Source organism: Callorhinus ursinus, unplaced genomic scaffold, assembly GCF_003265705.2.
Source record: "Callorhinus ursinus isolate GAN/ISIS: 27379988/994484 unplaced genomic scaffold, GSC_fseal_2.0 scaffold4, whole genome shotgun sequence".
Classification (NCBI taxonomy): Eukaryota; Metazoa; Chordata; class Mammalia; order Carnivora; family Otariidae; genus Callorhinus; species Callorhinus ursinus.
Genome location: NW_027397066.1, coordinates 73,343,141 through 73,364,261, shown reverse-complemented (window position 1 = coordinate 73,364,261; position 21,121 = coordinate 73,343,141). Strand labels below are relative to the sequence as shown.

Genomic DNA, 21,121 nt, shown 5'->3' with positions numbered 1-21,121 from the left:
ATGAGAGTTGAATAGGGTTAGTTCAGCAGTATCTGAACACAGGGATACTGCTAGTTTTCATTAATGAGTAAGGAAAATCAGAAAATATATCACACCATCCTCAGTATGTTTCTTCAGCTGTTCTATATTCCAAACATATCATCCAAATAAGTTTTGAAGAATGGAGAAGAGGCAGATCACATGTGACTAAGAAAGGAAAATCAGCGAAACCCTAAAGAATGCATATGCATATTCTACACATCTTCATACACACATATCACATTTGGGTACCAAACAAAACATGGAAGAATGTGTTTTTCATTTATTATGGATTAAGCAATTCAGGAACTTTAGGAACCCGAGGAGGTACATTCTTTTTGAAACAGACTGACTTATACATAATAAGCATTTACAAAATGTTTCTTGTCAATGATGATGATGAGGTGCTCTATCATGCAACACAGCCGGGTAAAGGAAGATTACACGTAGCAAAATAAGGTAGTCTGGTGATGGTCAGAACCTCATAACAGACTTGCACTAGAGTCTGGGAAGTGCTATAGAGACCCAGCTATAAATACTTCCAGGAAGTCCAACCAGCCTGAGTATCTGGGAGCATGGCAATGTGCCGTAAGTAGCTGGCAACATGGAGGCCCAAGAGTAAGTACTGGAGATGAAGCATACTTCTAAGAGCTGGTGATATTTAGGGACCCAGAAGAGTGATATTTTGGGGACAGTCTGCTGGCACATAAAAGGATTCAGAAAATGAAGTGGTTTTAGATGTACGATCCCAGTCTTTAAAGAAATAAAGTAGGCTCTGTCAAAAGAAAGTCCTTGTTCAAATGCTAGGAGAAATGGTGACAATTGGGCAATTTATCAAGATGCACAGAAAAATACTAGGTGAGAACTCAGTTTCAGCTATAATAAAGAAGCATTACTATAAATGTTAGATTAGGATGGACATTAAGAGTGGCTGATGCTAAGTCCCAAAGTGTTGAGTTAGAAACCAGTCAATCTTCCTACTACATAGAAGAATTAGTCCTGAATCAGGGGCAAGACTGAGGCTCCAGTTAATGATTAAATGATTCCAGCAACAGAAACAAGTTCTGACAAGAGCTACAAAATAGGCTGTAAGTAAAATACTCAAACTACTGATTTTTTTTCTTCTTGTTGGTATGCATCTATATCTACTCATGTTATTGACTGATGCAAGCACATTATAAAATATAACTTTGTACAGTCCAGTAAGAGGGCTTCAGAATAACCAAATTCAACTCTTTAATTATCCATGGACTTCTACAGAATCAGTCTTTAAATATTTTCTTTGCTACAAACACTTGAACATTGATTAAATCCACATTTAAATAAATAATTTGAAGATTAAAAGCCAAAAGAAACTAAGTTGATACTAACCTGTTATCATACTCCCTTGCTTGAACAAGGTACCCAAAGCTGTGTCAACCTTTTCAGAAGATAAGCTGTATATCTCCAAATATGGAGAATATGTAATGTTTGAACATTCTCTGCATACACTCGGTCTTCAAATTATACTTGTTTACATCTTAAATTTTTATTAACTAATTGGGAGAATCTGACCAGATGGGGGTAAGAGAATTGTGACCGAATGGCAGGGAGGGTGAATAATAACAGTGTTGAAAAGCACAATAAGAAGGGAGCTTCAGCCTTGCAAGAATTCCATCACTTGTTCAATCACCCAAAAAACAACAGCATCACTGAAGAGGGTAGCAACAGCATAGGCAATGCACAGAGATACTGCTGAGCCCTGAGTTAAATCAGGACTAAAGAGAAGATACACTCCTTCACATTCTCTGTCTACTGGTTTCATAATTTCTGCATCAGTGTAATTTAAAAAAAAAGAAAAAGTTTGGTTTAGCTAGTTTGGCAGACCATAGAACACAACCCCAGTTCCTCATTTCTGAAACATATACAAAAACAACTTTATAATGTTAGAAGAAACACATATAGAGTGCTTATCATGTAAGACATGCTCAGCACATTAGAGCCATTGTTGTTGTTAATGAAATATATCTCATCATTTGCAAAATAGAAAGGAAAACAGTACCTGTATTTACATATGTCCTAGGACTCCCCGTGTTTTAAAATCTTTTTTAAAGTATCTTTCTTTGGAAAAACATAAAACGTCTTTAGGATGATGGCATAGGGTTACTCAACCAATATTTACTGGGCATCTAGTGTGTGTTAATCTTTGATGATATAATACTGAACCAATCACATAAATACACATAAAATTAAAATTGCAGTAAGTACGCAAGGTAGAGGAATATAGAACTAAAACAATATATAATGGGGCAAGTGATGTAGCAAAGGAGGCCAAGAAACGTTTCCTTGGGGAAGGGATTATTGAGCCCATAACTCAAACAGAGAAGAGGGCTGAGGTAGAGAAAGAGAGGCAGGAAGGGAGGGAGAGAGGGAGGAGAGGGAGAGGGATACGAAAAGAGGTATACAGGATGTGAAAACAGAAAATGGTCCAGCTTTGTACACTGAGCATATTTTTATGACTACCAATAAGGCCTAGCCTGGGGTCTTTAGGGTCTAGTTAAATTCTACACTTTTTTAAATTGCTTCCCCAATCAACAGCAAAAGTATGCATGGGAATTAAAAACTCATTTAATTCCTTTCTTAAATAATTATAAAGTAATACATACATACAGTTAAGATGAAAATCTTCTGATGGAGAGTGTCATACTTTCCAGATCTAAATAGTTAAACCTTAGTCATCTCTAACAGCTGAAGAAAGTACTTAGCTCCAAAACAGGCGGAAGACACAGCCTTCAAGTTTCACTATAACACTCTAGGTCAGTAGTTCGCAAACTTGAGAGTGCATAAGAATCACACAGAGGTCCCCAACCTAGAATTTCTGATTCAGTTTGTGGTGGGATTAGAATTTTAAGGAGTTCACTGCAGCTGCTGTTCAGGGAACCACATTTTGAGAACTACTGGTCTGGTTTAAAAATTTGCCATTTGACAAGGATGTGGAAGGGGAACCCTCTTTCGTTGTTGGTGGGAATGCGAGCTGGTGCAGCCACTCTGGAAAACAGTACAGAGGCTCCTCAAAAAGTTAAAAATAGAACTACCCTATGACCCAGCAATTGCACTACTAGGTATATACCCCAAAATTATAAATGTAATGATCAGAAGGTGCACCTGCATCCCAATGTTTATAGCAGTAATGTCCACATTAGCCACACTACGGAAAGAGCCCAGATGTCCACAAGATGAATGGATAAAGAAGATGTGGTATATATATACAAAGGAATACTACTCAGCCATCAAAAAAATGTAATCTTGCCATTTGCAACGACATGGATGGAACTAGAGGGTATTATGCTCAGCAAAATAAGTCAGAGAAAGACAAATAGCATACAATTTCACGCATATGTGGAATTTAAGAAACAAAAGAGATGAACACAGGGAAAGGAAAAATAAAATAAGATAAAAACAGAGAGGGAGACAGACCATAAGAGACTCTTAATCATAGGAAGCAAACTGAGTGTTGCAGGAGGGAAGGTGGGGGGGTAGCTAAATGGGTGCTGGGCAATAAGGACGGCACTTGATATAATGAGCACTGGGTGTTACATGCAACTAATGAATCACTGAATTCTACCCCTGAAACTACTAATATACTATGTTAACTAAACTGAATTTAAATAAAAAAATGTTTAAAAATCTAACCTATACTAATACTGAATTTAAAAAAAAATAAATAAATCCATGGTCTATACTTACCTGAGAGGGAAAGCTTTCCTTCAGAGAAGAATGCCAGCCAGTAAATACAAAAAAATAATCATAAAATCACACTTCCCAACCCCAAATGTTCTATTTCAGGTCAGAATCAATAGATCCCAAAACCACTCAGTGAAAAGTTGTTGGGAAACAAGATATTCACATAGTTTTTAAAAAATAACTAATATACAGTCTGCACTTATTGTGATGAGCATCGGGTGTTATATGTAAGTGCTGTATCACTAAATTGTACACTGAAACCAATATTATACTGTATGTTAACAGGAATTTAAATAAAAACTTTAAAAAAAGAATTTGCCATAAGTTAATGTTTCCTTTAAATTTTATATTGGTATCAGAACATAGTTACAGTGTTCAAAAATTTTAATCAGCTTAATTAAAATTTAAAAAGTGTTTAATGCAGTGTAAATATGCAAAACCAAAGGCAATATTTTAAATTAATCTAGGTAGAGGGCTAAGCATTTGGTCAAACAGTGTCCATCAATGATTCAAAGCAGAAATCTTTCTTAAAAAATTTAATATCATACAACAGACATTAGTGAACAATTTCAACCACCACCTACCTACCTTTCTTCCTTCCTTTCTTTCTTCCTTTCGGCCATTTTATTTAGCTCACATGAAAACAGCTTAAAATGCAATACAGTCCTTTAAAAATAAGAACTGATAATCTCTTGGTACTGTATCAACTGCAGTTTAGATTGGTCACCTCTATATTTTTATATTATATTTAGTTTAAGCTACTTACTGAAGAATGGTTCATTAGGGTGTTTTGTATCAATTTCCCCATCTTTTCTCACTGCTTCCCCCACCTCAGACTTCATGTTTTATTGTTAACTGACCCTCTTGCATAGTGAAGATAATATTTCTGATAGAAGTATATGTCCTCAATATAAAGCAAACATATTTTATCACAATCCAATAGGGAAATAATGCAGAAACTGTCAGTCATACAGTAGGAGAGATTACATTATCAAAGTGATACACCTGTGACATATAGTCTAAAACCAAACTCAAAAGACACCAATTAACAGATAGCCTGGTTTATACTGTTACTATGTTGGAAATCATCCCATTCCTACATGAATATGAAACTGGTGATTTAATAGGCTTTTCACTTTTGTAATAATTCTTATCTATTCACTGTCAACAGAATATATATATGAAAATCTTTTAATCTACCTAATCTGAAAGTAATTCTATTCTGTTATCTATTGAAAGTCATACCTAATATTTGTACTATTTCTTTACTGTCACCATAACATACTTCTAGGGTGTCATATTGAAAAGACAGGCTCAAAGTCAATTCAGATGTTTTCTCTTGTGTTCTTAATGAAGAAATTCATTTTAGACAGTTTTAGGTTTCTACAAAAACAAACCTATATACAAAGAAAAAACAGCTAAGTTTGGAATAGTTAGAGACAGAACATGCTCTTAGTGTTAATACTGTCTATTTTACCAGAAAATAGTTTAAAAAATCTTTAAAATCACTACAATTCTAAAAATTATTCCCCATGAGTCCTGCATCCTATTTCTATATTCATGAAAAATAAAGATATATTAACTATTATGTGTGTGCATTCTAATAACTTTAAATAAAAATATTACAGAAAGTTATTTAATGGATTATATATTTTATATAAAGAATAAATATAAAGCATTCAATGAATGCTGACTATTAATATAGCTATTCTTTTACATATCGTTCTATTTTCCTTTAGAGCAAATCTAAGGAGAGTTGGTTAAGGATGTACCTCAAACACCTCAATATAAAGGTTATCCCTACTATCTTTGATACTAATACCAAGTACAACACTTTCATGTGATATGGTATTTTTAAACATTTTGAGTAAGTATCCTCTACAAATATATTTTGAGCATTTTGTTCACTAAAAGGCAATATAAAATCAAAGATTTGTAATCTTAGGCACAGAAATTCAATTAATTTCAAAAATAGAGTATACAGAATGTTTGTACATCAAAAACCAATTCACCCTGCCCTTTCCACAACAAATTCAACTGCTCTGTAATATCTAAATCTATTTCAAACAAGCTTATTTCCCCTTATATCTTTCATTCTTTTCTATAATTCCAGGAGACTTGCATCTTATACCTCATAGTTTTATCCACAAGCCATTAATCCTATTTAACCTTTAAGATCAAGACCAAGCAAGTCTTACCTACCCCTGAAGCCTTTCAGACAGAACTCAGTATGAAATGTTATTGTTATGCTCTGAATTCCTGCAGTCCTTGTTAGATATGCAATCTCTTATTGTGATGGGTTGTTAACTCTGTTCAAGCATGTGCATCAGATTTGTCCCAATTGGAGGGTAAGCTCCTGAAGGGCAGGGAGCAAGAAGTCTTAGGTTCCTCCACAATGCCTAGATAGTACATGGCACATGACAGCCCTTTATTATGAGTACTATGCTGAGTAATAAAACGCAATGAAGAGCTGAATAACAATAAAAAATAAAAAGTTTTTCATTTTCTACTGAGTTTCATGTAAATTAATATTCTATAGTATAAATAATACATACTTTAAAGTAGTAAACAGTTACTGATTCTCTGACCGTGTCAAAGAACAAAATATTCGTAGATATGACTTCTTTATGATTGTGGTAATACAATTCATCAAGTACATTTTTAAATTTCCCATTATATCTCCAATCCAATGATTCAGGAAAGTTAAGGTAGCAAACCTCAGAGTGGGGGTCTCAGTCTAAGTCCTAATGTAAAATACAAAACTACACATGCTCCAATGTTGAAAGTGTATCTTATTTTCTTAAGTAATCTCTACACCCAAATGGGTCTGGAACTCACCACCCGAAGAAATCAAAAGTCGCATGCTCTACTGACTGAGCCGGCCAGGCGCTAGGAAACTGTATTTTAAACCAATATGAATCTAACTAAATCAAAATAACAAATCCTTAACTCTACTTGGTCTCAAAATGAACAGGACAGTTAAGGAAAGCTACTTTCACACTGAAAACAAAAACAACAATCAACAATTGACATGTTTTGATCAAAGTACTGAGCTCCTTAATTAATACCAAACGAAGACAAATCACTCTGACAATAGGTTGACCACTTCTCTTTCTTCTCTGTGAAATTAATAAAGGAGTGGTTGGAATTTCAACGTTTTAAAAACACTGTGCTTGGCAGGCCCTTCCAGACATTCCAATTTAAAATAATAAAGATCCTGTTGTACTCTCTCAGTCACAACCCAGTCCTAGGTTACTACTTCTAAGAACAAATTTGCTAAAGCATAACTGGTAGACACTGTCCCAAGTCATCTCTAAGCTTCAAGTTTTGTCTTCGGAATTTGTACCTGTTATAAAGCAAACAGAAAAAGAAACCGAAAGAAATTGTGTTGCAGCCTAGATTAATAGTATTTTAGGTCTTTCCTTAATAGTTCTTAATTAGTAGTAATCGATATAAACTCACCTAGGTGTCTTGCTTCTCTTTCCTCCCCAAGGCCTTTAATAAAACCAGCTTTATAGTAAAACGTGTGTGCATTATTTTTAATAGCCTTTCTTGGGGGTAGAATTGGGAGAATACGTGTTACATTTCAATGGGGAGGTATTCAACTGTAAAATATGAAAAATGAAAGCTACTGAAACCAAGTAGGTACTTTGTGTCTTGTGGGTCCTATTGATTGGCCTTAAGATGTAAGAGAAGTGGAGAACAAGTACATAAAAACATTAAAAGGCAAGAGATCAGTGTCTTCTAAGAAACATTTCTTCCTACCTGTAAAAAGACAAGTGCTTTCTGACTTCATTGCATATTCCAGATCCCACGAGAGGGAGAAAAAAAGCAGAATTGCTTCTAATTCTGAGAAAGAAGTGGAGAAATGCGAGAGAGGAAGAGAGAAATGAAAGAGGGAAGACGAGAAGGAGAGAGGGAGGGGGAGGGACAGAGAGAGAGAGCAGCTCAGTATACACTGAAGGAAACCCCGAGAAATTTCACAACTCTTTGCCATAAATAGCCTTTCTTCTCACTCTGGATACCTCCTCCTTTACATCAGCAAGCTCAGCCTCCACGAGCAGAGAAGCACCATTCACAAATCCCTCCGTCACCCCTTCGCGCAACCCTACCCCTTGATGGCACCGCCTGTACGAGTCCCTGGGACACAAGCCAAAAGCTGAGGGGGCCCCAGGGTTTCACCTCAAGGCTGATTATCTTTTCAGGTGAGCCAAAGCATTGATTAGTCATGAGCGCGAACGCACACGAATGAGCGTGCACACACACACACACACACCCCTCCCTGGAGCCCTTGACGCGCCACCACAAAGCAATTTGTTCACACTAAGTCGCTGCCGTTCCTGCCGCCGCTGGGGAGGGTCTCGCCTCCAATCCAGGAAGCTAGCGCCTGAGGACCAGCAGGCGGACGCAAGAGGCGGTCCCGGCTCGGGCACTGCGGCTCCACCGGGAGCCCCGGGCTCCCCGCCCCCCCTTCCTCCTCCTCGCCGCCGCCCCCGCCCCGGCGCCCGCAGCACCGGGCGCCAGCGCTGGCCGACCGCCCCTACCTGCGGGACACGAGCGGTGAGGGAGGGGAGCGGCCCGGAACCTGCGCCAACTCTTGCCTCTGGCCGGCCACGCTCCGCTTCGCCCTGGAGCTGCGGCCGCGGCCACCCGGAGCAGAGCGCTCAGGAGCGCGGAGGAAAAGGCCACGCCGCGCGCGGGGAATCGCGGGCCGGCAGCGAGCGGGCCCGTCCCCCCGCCCACCCTGCCCGCAAGGCCAGGTCTCCGCGCGGCGCACGCCGGGCCCGCTGCTAGCGCCCCGGGCCTGGGCGGGGGCTGCTCCAGGGCGACCCGGGCACGGCGCGGTCACCTGCCGGGCAGTCACCCCTCGTCCGCCGGGGTCTGGCCCCGGCGCAGCGGCGACGCAACGCGCGACCCTCCGGGCGCGGGGGCACCGGGGGCGTTACTACCTTGAAGGGCTCCGCGCCGCTTGTTAAGGCTCCTCCCGGGCACTCAGAAATTTATGTCTTCGGGGCACGGGGGTGTCTTTCCTGGTCCCTTCCTCTGCCCTCCCTCCCCTTCTCGGCTGTTGGGCTCCTTTTCTCCACTCCCAGTTGCACAGAGTCGAGCTGCGTTTTTTAATAATCCTCCTTCTCCTCCTGCCTGCGCCAGCAGAGCTGCTCTGCCTGAGCCACCGCTTCCCAGTCAGTCATGTTGAGAGAAGGAGAGAGAGAGAGAGAGACACGGATTGGCAGTCGGTCGGCGACTATTTGTGGTGAGAGAGAGAAGAGCAGAGCAAGAGGAGGGCAGGGGAGGGACGTGGGGAGGCGCTTCCAAGTATGTGAGTGCGCGGAGTGTGACTGTGTGAGGAGCGTCGGATCCACCTCCACGGCAGGCCGCGCTCCCCGACTGTGAAGGAGGGCGGCGGCGAGCGCGGCCTTTATAGGGAGTGGGGTGGGGGGAGAGTTCCTGAGTGGGGGAAGGGGGGAGGCTTCGAGGGCGGTGCCCAGCCAACTGCGTCTGCTGGTTGCCACGCGCGCATACTCATACATTAACGCGCGCACACCCAGGGCTGGCCCGTTGCTGAGTTTTCAAGGGAAGCCGTTTCCGACCGCGCTGACTTGGCTTTCCCCTAGCCCATCCTTGTGCGTGTGTGGAGTCCAAGTGCTTTGGTAGTTCAAAACAGAAGACGGGGAGTCTAAAGCAGTGCGAAAAGACCTCGGGGATGCTGAAAATGCACTGTATCTTTTCTCTCCAAACCACCAATGTTACCTTCTTTCTCTTCCACCTCTCAGCGAGGAAACTGTGGGGTTCTTTCCCCCTTTTTCCTTCTCACCCAATGTATTCATATACTAACATGTCTCTTCCCTCCATGGCAGCAAGGAAAGAAACCTGGCTTCTTTCCTCTAACCAAGTCACACTTCCCAGGAACCATTTACAGCAATCAGTTCTGTAGGATAATAGAAGCATTAGGACTGTGACCTGGAGTGGAACTTGTGTTCCTACACCTAAGGTCCTCGACCACATGGTAATTATAAACAGAAGCAGCTACCATTTTGATATCATTTGACTGATGGCCCCTGAAGTAAATGTTGCAGCTTAGAGATGGGGAAGACTTCAGATGCATGGTGCTATTGCTTACCTGATTTATTTGTCCTGATTCTCTCTCCCGTTGTATTGCCTCATTTCCTTTCAGGTTTGCACTGGGTCCTGAACTCTTTCCCATCCATCCCCTTCTTTATATACACTCCAATATATTTATGTCTAGCAGGCAATACAGCAGATGGAGTGCATTTAACTGTGGGGCGGGGGGACATTTTTTAACCCATTCTGGTGCCATGTCGGATCATTTCTAGATAGATAATTCATCTCCAGTGTTAAGTTCGTACACCTGACATCACCTCCCTAACTAGCCTTCTGTGCACTTTGTGATCTGGTGCACTACTGTGTTGAGAAACAGTTTCTAGGAATCTAATCTAACTGGCCACAATCTGCTGAAATGTGAATGTATTGGGTGTAAAAGCAAGGTGTGCTTTTTGAATATTAGTGGTTGATGTGTATTTTGGCATGGATACAGCCCTGATTTGGGGTGACAGCTATGGAAGATTCTTTTTTTCATAAATGTGACAAAAGAAAGGAACATTTCAGTAGCTGGGGGGGAGGTGGAAAGGTTGATAACTAGTCTCTCCTTAGTAGTTCATGGCCATTGCTATGTTCACACGTTTTTTTTTTTTCCAAATGCTTACCCATTATGTATTCTCCATGTTACCGTTTTCACTCTGATTTTCCTTTCCCCTAGTTTCTTCATGCCTCATACAAAGAGTTTAGAGTCTGTTAAAGTACATTAAAAGTGGCTTAAGCATATAATCGAGAAAAAGCAGCAAGGCTGGGACCAGTGGACAAATATATCAATAACATATAAATACAGGACATTTTAGCTCCTTTGATTAAGCATTGAAAAATACATGTACTAACAAAGGATGTTGGGATTTAACGTGTACATGTCCTTTGAAAAAAAGCTATTATAATTTCTTCAATTTTACAGACCAGGAAAGTCATATTTGGGGAGGGTAGGTAGTTAACGTTAGGTCACATACAGGTTAATCTATGCAATTGGAGCTCAACTTACTCTACTCCCATTCAGAACCCCTGGTTTAGTTGAAAGTCTTAACAGTTTCTTTAGCTTTTAGATAATTATGAAATAAGCTGATCCATAATCCTGTGGCATTTTCCTTCCATCTCCCTCCTACTTTTTCCAGTACAAGAAGGGATTATAAAATATTTATTTTTTAGAGTTAGGCAAGGATTTAAAAATCTTTAGTTGGACTTATAGATGAAAAATGTTAGGAAACTTTTCTCCAAAGTCCTTACTAAAGGAATCCCTCTATCACCGCAGAAGAAAATTCTGTAGAAGAGATATTCCTGATCTGAAAATTTGCACTCTGCCAGTAAATATGTGGGTTTTGTAAAAGATGCAAATAGACATTTTTCAAAAAAGTTATTTCCCCTTTAAGAACAATGCTCAATAATATTGGGCAAGTTTATGGTGCTTTTTTGTCCCAGGTCTCTATTTAATAAATTGTCATCAATAATGATAATTTAATAGTGACTCTATAGTGCATACTTTTAAAATTATACATTTGACTAGATATTTCAAGGGCATTTTTGGTAACCACAACTGATTGTAATTTTCACACTCTCAATTGCATTCATAATTAGTGAGAACCATGACAATCTGTCAATTGCCTTTATTCATTAAGGTATTAAAGAAGCCAACATTTCTCTCTTAATCTTCTAACAATTTTGCTTCCGACATAAAGTCTAGAATTCATATACACTACACCAGAAAGACATATGAAAATATACAACCTAAAACACTTCTGAAAAGTTGATTCATTTAACTATTTTGTTTTTTTTTTTTTGAAAAAAAATCTGTGCTGGAAACCGCATTTATAAATTCTAATGAACAACATTTCAGAAGTAAATGAATTATTCTCTTTCAAGATGATTTAATGTTTCGAGTAGAATTTCCCACTTTGCTACACTTTGAATGATACAGTTTTTGTTGTGATAGGAAAACAGAAAGTTAATGACTCTTTCCAATTTGTTCATTTTCATCTCTATGCTTGCTGCTGTTTGGTTCCCAAGTGCATATAACTGGCAAGTTCAATGAAGATTTGGCATTGCACCATTTGATGAAAGCAGAAAAATTAGGTTGCCAATTACATATGTGCCCCTTATGTGCACTGAATTCCCACTGAATGAAGTGATGAGCCAAATTAGAAATCCTTCAGTAATGGTACCTAAAAAGTGAAATTAGTGTCTAGGGAAGGTAAGGAGATAATTTTTCTTTACAATACTATTACTATAATGAAATGTATAAGGTGTTTTAGAAAGTCAATTAACTATAAAAATATTTGCAAGCAATATATAGATGAAGTATCAGAAAATAAATTTAAAACTTGCATTTCCTTTTTGCTGTCCTAGCTATTTTATCACCCTTTGATTTACTTCAGACCCTATCATAATTGTCCAATCTTTATGAAGAAAGGTAAAGGCCACTTCTTGCTTTAGCTTAATAGAATAAAATAAATGAAAAAAGAATTAAGTGCAAATTTGTTATTAACATTCTGAATTTCTCTCATATTGCTAAAAGGTAAATTATCCTTTTGTGATACTCTTGTAACATGAAAGTGGCATTATAAGTACCGTAGAGCAAGAAGCTTTTAATGGAGATTAAAGCTGAAACTTGCACTTGGCTCGAGATCAAGGACTGATGAGAAGTGTACGATAGAAGACAGAAGGATTGACCCAATTGTAGTTAAGGGTCCAGAAAGCACAGGAAAAACTCAACTTTAATATGGTATTAATTGGGGCAACCTCCAGGTAGATGGAGCACAGTAGACAAAAATTTAAATAGAATTATCTTTTAGAAATCTGGTAATGGTGACGCATACCTGGTAAATTGTCTTTTTGCTGCAGAAATCCTGCCTGGTACCAGAACCACAGGGTCTGTTCATGTTCTTCCTCTGTGAAGGAAACTAAAAGGCCAGCCAGGTCAACTGACCAGGATTTCAGAGAAGAATCCTTGGCAAAAGCTAAGCCCAGATGAATGGGTTATAATCAAAGACAGCTTTGAACTTTGATCTTTGAACTACACAGACACCAAGGATCCATTCCACAGGCAAACGTGATAGCAGGACTACTCAGGTAAATGTATACCACCCACTGTCCTTGTCACTGGGCTACCATGTCCCAGGTTTACAAAGTGAACCAAATTCTAAGCCCATTTAACGGTCTGAGAGATGGTAAGCCGAGGGTGTGGAGAGGCATCACTTACCCAGCAACTGAGGTAGTCCTGACTTTCCAGGGGAGACTATCCAGTTTAGGAAGCTGAAAAAAAGGGCACCTGGGTGGCTCAGATAGTTAAGCGTCTGCCTTCAGCTCAGTTCATGATCTCCATGTCCTGGGATTGAGCCCCATGTCCGGGCTCCCAGCTCAGCAGGGAGTCTGCTTCTCCCTCTGCCTCTACCTCTCCCACTGCTTGTGCTCTCTCTGTCTCTCTCCCTTTCAAATGAATAAATAAAATCATTAAAAAAGAAAAAATAGAAAGCTGAAAAAAGTTGAAGTTGTCACACGAGGCAAGAACTGACATCAACATTAATGGTCTCTGAATTTATGCCTCTATTTTTTAAAAAGGGGAGGTAAACTGTATTAAAAATAATGTTTATCAACATAAAACCAAATGAATTTTTATAAGCAAATTCACCAGTAGGCACTTTTCCTTTCACATAATTTCCTTCTTTTTGTTTATACATTCAGATGTGATTAATGAGGTCTTTTGGAATATGACTTCGGGATTTCTCACCTTCACATGAGGTAATTTTCATGTTCAAATACTTTTTTTTTCTGACTGCAATATTACAAAAAAATATTTAACCCAATTAATCGGTTCATTTTTTGATGTCTCTATGGGTTACAACTATGAAAGTGATTCTTTTCTTGAACTTTTGAATTGTTTATTATGATTATACCCAGGCATCTATGTGTTTGTTGGCATTTTACTAAAAGAAATAGAACCTGACACATTTTTTTAGAAAAATAATCAGTTAAATCATCTCTAAAAATAGTGTGTTGATAAAATCTGAAACTATAACAATAAATCTATAAATCATATAAATAGACCTAATAAAAATAATAATAGAAGAAATGTAACAAAGTTGTAATAGTACTTTTGTACTACTTAGGTATATAGTAAAAACAGACAATGCAAATAAAATAATCTAAACCTTGTTAAACCAGTATTTAAGCAGGTTGGAAACTGGTCTTACCATCTGTCAGTTTCTATACTGGCAGTTTCACAAATGAGATCTCTCTTTAACAAAACATCACAGCAGGAGATACAGACATGTGAATTGTAATTAAAATGTGAAAAATGCTTTTCCTAGTTTCTGTCATTTGTATAAAGCTACTCTTATGTTGTGAAGTTCTAGACATATGGAATTATGCAAAATGAAAGTCATTTTTATTTTGCCAAATCTATACATTGTTTGACCAAAACTTTTACTTCAGTAATAACTGTACATGCTATCATGAATTAAAGTGTTTTTTTTCCTTATGTCTGGTTCACTCAGTAATGAGATTCAATTATTTTTAATCATCCAAATGTAGAAGATGAAGAGAAATAATTTGTATGTTTTTATGCATCTAGATCTGCTTAGAACTAATTTTATTGCTTTGTAATACTTACTTACCATTATATTATGTAAATAAAAATAATATTGAATTTTATTCACTTTCTGGAAAAAAATAAACCTAAATAAGATGAATTTTCAGTCCCCATCTTCAACATCTTGGATGTTTTCTAGAAATTTAAGTTAATGTTAAAGATAGCAAGTATTCTTGACCTTTGTCATTATGGGATTTATTATGTGCATGTGTATTGTATATCCAAACCCATTCACATCCTAAACCTACTACTTGGGGTATAACAATGCACTGTCTTCACTTCCAACTTTTCCTCCAAATGTTAACATTTTAACCAACAAGATGGGTATTGAGATAGGAGTGAGTTATTAAATCAGCATGTAATTGTTTCAAGTATGGCTGTCACAAAATGTCCTATCCCATATGTACCTCTTACAATGAGATGTTGAAATCATTCTGAGTGGTAAGAATTATGTCCCTTCTCCTTGAACCTGAGTCAGTTTCACCAATAGAGTAAAAATAATGTTATGTAATTTCCTATGGCAAGTCACAAAATTGCCATTCACTTTCTCCTTGTTCTCTTGAGACAATTGCTCTTGGAACCTAGTCACTTGCTATAGAGACTATGTAAAGACCCACATGGAAAAGAACTGATGCCTCCAGCCCCTGGCACCATCTGACAGACTCCACAGGCACCCAGTACCAAATTGTAAGCCACATAAGTAAGCCATCTTGGAAGTAGACCCTCCAGCTTCAAATCTAACCACTCCAGCCAGCCATGTGGAGCAAAGACAGGCTGTAGTCATTTTTTTACTGCTGCATAATGAATTTGCCACATAGTGGCTTAAAATAAAATTCAGTTTATTAGATCACAGTTCTGTGGGTCAGATTCTTGCAAGATGTGGCTAATTCTGTGTTCAGTATCACAAGCCTGAAATCAAGGTGTTAACCAGGCTGAGTTCTTATCTGGAGGATCCGGGGTACAAATAAGCTTCCAACTCTTTCTGGTTGTTGGCAAAATTCAGATCTTACAGTTGCAGTATGAAGGTCTCTGTTTCCCTGACACATGGCTGCTTTCTCCTTCAAGCCAGTAACAGCAGCTTTGATCTTTCTCATACTTCAAATCTTTAACTTTGTCTTCTTCTCCCAACCAGAGAAAATTCTCCGACTAGACTCTAAGCCAATGGTGGGCTCATGACTGATTTATTCCTCATTATATTCCCAGTGCCCAGTTGAAGCAAAATATTTATGTGTGCTCAAGGGAGAAAAGGGGTGGTACATATGACTGATGATTTACTCTCTTTATCATTTCTTGAAAATTATATGTAATGGAGAAGGCTTCTCGTTCATTATTCCTTCAAGAGCCTTTATTTTCCTCCAAACTATTGAAAGTCTTTCATCTTTGAACATCTTTCGTATAGAAAGCTCCATTGTGGAGGGTCCTTCTGCATGTCACTATCTGCATATGACATGTAATGTTGAGGTTGGAGTGGTGAGAGACAGATGTAAGTAGAGACTGTCTTTTGGAAGTCCAATTTATCTTGAGGATTCCACTTTGTCCCAGCCAACTCCCCATCCACACAGCTTTTCTTCCCAGTTCTGTTGCTCTCAGTGACTTAAAAAGTGCAGTGGCACTGGACTTCCATAGACTTTTAAGCTCCCACAACTGCATAAGATCTAATCCCCATAATAAATCCCTTAGTCCATATTACTCATATTACTTCTGCTTCTCTGATGAAATACATACTTACAAGGATATATTTTGTGGAAAGAATCAAAAGACTACTGAGGATTAGATGTGGATGGTGAGGAAAGGAAAGAGTCAAAGATGACTAAACCATAAATTAACATAATTTTGGTGATTTCCTCCTTTTTTAAAACATTTCTTCCATTTGGCTTGCGAGACACCACAGTCCCCTGTTTTTATTCCAAACTCTCTCCCTATACATTTTCAGTCTCCTCTGCTGGATTCAGCTTACCCCCATGACCTCTACATCTGGAGTGTTCCAAGACTCAAGACTTAAATTTCTGTTTTCTATTTATACCCACTCTTTTGATGAGCTCATTTAGACTTGGAGTTTTGGTGCCATCAGAATGCTGATGACATCCAAGTTTCTATATCCAGCCCTGAACTCCTAATTCATGTCTACCTGCCCACTTGGCATTCCTGCTTCTATATAGAAACATCTCAAGCTTAACATATACAAAGCCTTCTGGATTCCTCTCAACACCTCTTCTGTACGTAGTCTTCCCTATCTCAATGTCCACTCTATTCTTCTGATTGTGTTACAGGTGTTTGGGTCATTCTTTGTTTCTCTTTTTCTTTTACAATGCACAGCTAATGTGTCAGCACATCCTGTTGGCGTTATCTTCACATTATATAGAGTATTCAACCATTTCTCCAAACTTCCACTGCTATGACCCAGTTTAAGCCACCATCATGTTTCACTTGGGTTATTGTGATAGCATTCTAAATCTACATCTACCTTTGTCCCTCACAGTAATATTATCAACACAGTAAGCAACATTATCATGGTAAAATCTAAGTCAGATCATGCCACTCTTCTGTTCAAAATTCTCCGATGGCATTTTACCCCATTCAGAGTAAAAGTTGTTAGAAAGGTCTACAGGCCCTGCATTTCATAATACCCCTCCCACATCACCACTATTTGCTGTTGCATTTCCCTCTGTGAATTTAATTCCTGGATATGTGCAGGAGTCCCTTCTTTCAGACTTTGCTCAAATGTCACTTCAGTGAAGCCGTCGCTGGCTATTTTATCTAAAACAGTAATTCCACCACACACACATGTTTGCATCCACTTCTGAGCCCCCTTACTTGTTTTATTTTTCCTTAGCACTTATCCCTATCTAAAACAGTGTATAGGGGCACCTGGGTGGCTCAGTCAGTTAAGCATCTGCTTTTAGCTCAGATCATGATCCTGAGGTCCTGGGATCAAGTCCTCCCTGCTCAGCAGGGAGCCTGCTTCTCCTTCTACCCCTCCCCACGCTCGTGTTTATGCTCTCTCTCTCTCTATCAAAAATAAATAAGTAAAATATTAAAAAAATAAAAGTGTATATTTTAAATCTTTATTCTTGTTTATTGTCTGTTTTCCCACTAATACAAAAGATAATGAGGACAGGGATATTTCTGTACCCACCCCTGTGCCTAGAGGAGTGCCTTGTACATAGTGAACCTCAATAGTATCTCTTAAATGAATAATGAATCACTGAATCAAACACAAGACCATATATTCAATGATAGAGGCACATACAAGAAGTGCAACAAGGGCATAAGAGGGTTTCAACACTATCTTCACTGACTTTTCTGAAAAACAAGCAAATTCTTGCCATTTTGTACAAACTTTTACAAAAGTTTTTCTGTATTTTTTCTAATTTCAGGATTTATGAGGCATGTGGTAATTGAGAAATGTGTCTTCATGGTGATTCTAAAAGCAGATGGCATTCATTCATTTATTCATTCAGTCCACAAATATTTACTGAGCGTCTACGATGTGCCAGGAGCTAAATACAAAGGTGAATAATAAGTGTTCACAAATTTTAGTTAAGCATTGGCAATATGCTAGGTAGAGTGTTAAACTATGGAGATAGAGAAGTAAAAGATATAGTCCAGACAGCTGATAATCTAATAGGAAAGATGAATAAATAAAGAGATAATTACCAAGCTGTGTGATGAGGGCTACAATAAAGGCAAAACAGGATTTTAAAAATTATATACTGAGGTATAAACAACCCAAACTTAAGGCATAGGTTGTCAAGGAACGATTTTTATCAGATGTTATATCTGGCTTGAGTTCTAAAATATATATCATGCGGGTGCCTGGGTGGCTCAGATGGTTAAGCGTCTGCCTTCGGCTCAGGTCATGATCCCAGAGTCCTGGGATCGAGTCCCGCATTGGGCTCCTTGCTCCTTGGGAGCCTACTTCTCCCTCTGCCTCTCTCTCTCTCTCTCTCTGTCTCTCATGAATAAATAAATTTAAAAAATCTAAAAAAATAAATAAATAAATAAAATAAAATATATATCATGCTTGACTATATAAACTTTGTTAGATAAGTGGCAACAAAATATTTCATTCTTTGAGTTTAATAAATATTGTTGATTTTTACTATTCAAATAATCTTGGGCTAGGGAATATTATTTTACTAAACATTAAATTTATAAAACTATTTTTATTCAATTTAATTAACATGGTATTATGTTAATTTCAATATGATTCAATAATTCTATATACGAAACTATTTTTAATCTACACATTTTATTTTTTTATTTTTATAGTTGAAATAAGATGAGATTGCTAACTCAAAGTCTTAAATGTTTTTCCAGATTCACATGGACATAATGGAAAATACTTAGGCCACCTATGTACTTGAGAATCTCTGTTCATGAAGAATAACACAGTGGACACATATTCCTGAGAACCGTAACAATGAAAAATTACAAGAGCATTGTGTGTTGGAAAAGTTGTTTGAGTTCTGTGTTTGGTGCATACCCTGTGGCTACTACTTAGGGAACACACCAATCAGAAATAGACGGGAAGAACAATCACAAGTTTAAATTGAATCAAGAGAGTCTTCCTGAACTCAAATGGTTACGCTAATATGCATATTTCACTCAATATTTTTATATGTCATAAATTTTTTGAGGCAGTTCTATTTTTATATCCTGCATAAATGACAGCCTCAAAATATAGGTCAGGGTGTTACTAACTGCTTAGAGCAAGTACACACTCAGGAAATTTCTTTTCCTAAAGATCTAGCTTATGAAAGATAGATGATTGGACTTTTTGAAATTTAGATGCAAAGTTATAAAATATCTAAAAGTCTATATCTTATAGATATATAAGCATTGGCTGTAAACAATGAGGATCTGCCTAAAAATAATTCATAGCTAAAATTTTAAGGATTATACATTAACTTAGATCTTTTAGAAATATCAGATCATATAGCTATAGGATTAGATTACCTATAAAAAGTAATGTTTTCCTTGTAATTATAATGTCCAGATTAATACTGCATTATTTGCAATAACATGACTCACCTGCTTTTCCAAGTCAGAGCATGAGACTGTGATTTTTATGTTATCCGTTCAATTTGGTATTTTCCTTCTAATGAAGGCACATTCTGGGAATGTGAACACACATTCACTGTGTTAATGTTCAGTGTTCTAGAAAAAGTATGCCTAGAGCCTCACTGGTTAACTACTTGAAAAAAAATTTAAGGGAAACCTATGTGCTGAAGCATATAGAATGTGCTACCATATTAAATATATGTTGATTAAAACAAATTTAAAAAGAGAGTGGTTTTATATCTTTAGGGCAATAGCAAGTTATGCCTCAACAATCTGCATGAATTTATGTCCCTGAACATTCTTCCACTCAATACTCTGTAAAAACTCACCCTTACATTTTTGAGAGACAGAGCTCACCTAGTTTTTTTTCTTAACTGTTAAAAATGTTAAGATGTTTATAGCTATTTAATTCAGGTAACTGCAGGTATTTAATTTTTTTGCAGGAAATATAGCAGTACACAAATATCTCTACATAATACTTTTCAGAGGAAAGTTTTCCTTGCTTTTAAAAAAATAGCAAATGTTTTTAAAGGCAAGTAAAATATCTCTCCTTTGTTTTCTATACCTTCAATAATTTCTTTTCTTTCTTCCTCTCTTCTTCTTGCTACTCCTTTTTCTTTTCTTCTCCTTGTTACCATCCCTCCCACTCCGCTTTCTTTTTCTTATTTACTATAATCACAGTGGCTACCTTCCACAGAGGCCTTACTCACATGGTAGATACTGTGTTATTTCTTCAAATGTCTTCATCAAAATGGATACATTTTGAAACATAACCAAGCACAAGATGGACTACTCTCTTACTAACTCCTTGATTGAGTTAAGCATGTAACTCCATTTTTAAAAATTAAGCTACCAGTCGAATACATTATTTCCAGCATCCGGGAGCCTGCCTCCAGATCTTTAGACCAGTGTTCCATAGGATGGTATCTGGCAGAGTTTTTCAGGGAATATATATACGCTGGTTAGGCAGTGTGCTAATGGCATCCTAGAAGTAGGGTCACCATTGAATTCTTTTCCTTCACATTCTTCTATATTCATAAACTAGCCTTGCTCAAAAGAGAAGAAGTATGATTAGGTGGTGCACATCTCACTTCAAAAAAAACAAAATAAGAAAAACTAAAAACTGAGGGGAAAAATCATACAACTGACTATTGCTTAAATAGAAGATATATCTTATAAAAAAGAAAAATATGGTCCTACAGTGTAAATAAGAAAAACATATATGGACATAACTTACCCAATAAAAGGCCATAAAATGTAATGATTAAGATCACTGGCTTTTCAGGTTGCACAGAACTGACATCAGTCCTTGCTCCACATTTTACTAGCAGAGCAAGTTTGGGTAAGTTACTTAACTTTGCTAGTTCTTAATTCCCACATATAGGAAATGATGGTTGTAATAGTATTTACCATCACTGGGTGTTTAAGGGAATTAAATAAGAGAGCATGGTAATGTTCAGCACAGTACCTGCCCAAGTATGCAGTATATGGTATCTATTGTTATTAATTTGCACCAAAGCCATATTGCTAAATCAGCGAATATATAAATTCTTCCAACTTACTGTGCAACTAAATACATATAAAAATAACTCCAGATTACCCTCTGTA

At 37.7% G+C, this 21,121-nt stretch overlaps 1 protein-coding gene and 2 long non-coding RNA genes across 6 annotated transcripts in view; 2 read left to right on the top strand and 1 right to left on the bottom strand.

Moving 5' to 3' along the window:
• The window catches only part of CCSER1 (coiled-coil serine rich protein 1), a 722,113-nt gene extending 713,253 nt beyond the window's left edge, over positions 1-8,860 (bottom strand). For all 4 annotated transcript variants that reach the window (XM_025873454.2, XM_073891963.1, XM_073891962.1 and 1 more), the window contains exon 1: positions 8,691-8,860. The gene's annotated coding sequence lies outside the window, so the exon portion shown is untranslated. The remainder of the gene's footprint in view (positions 1-8,690) is intronic.
• Positions 8,861-8,914: 54 nt separating this feature from the next.
• LOC141372634 (uncharacterized) lies at positions 8,915-12,249 on the top strand. Its single transcript, XR_012377979.1, has 3 exons — positions 8,915-8,995; positions 9,600-9,748; positions 11,869-12,249. It is a non-coding gene; the product is annotated as an uncharacterized lncRNA (long non-coding RNA).
• Positions 12,250-12,639: 390 nt separating this feature from the next.
• LOC112825507 (uncharacterized) lies at positions 12,640-19,691 on the top strand. Its single transcript, XR_003208713.2, has 4 exons — positions 12,640-12,930; positions 13,543-13,599; positions 17,827-17,961; positions 18,770-19,691. It is a non-coding gene; the product is annotated as an uncharacterized lncRNA (long non-coding RNA).
• Positions 19,692-21,121: the final 1,430 nt, after the last annotated feature.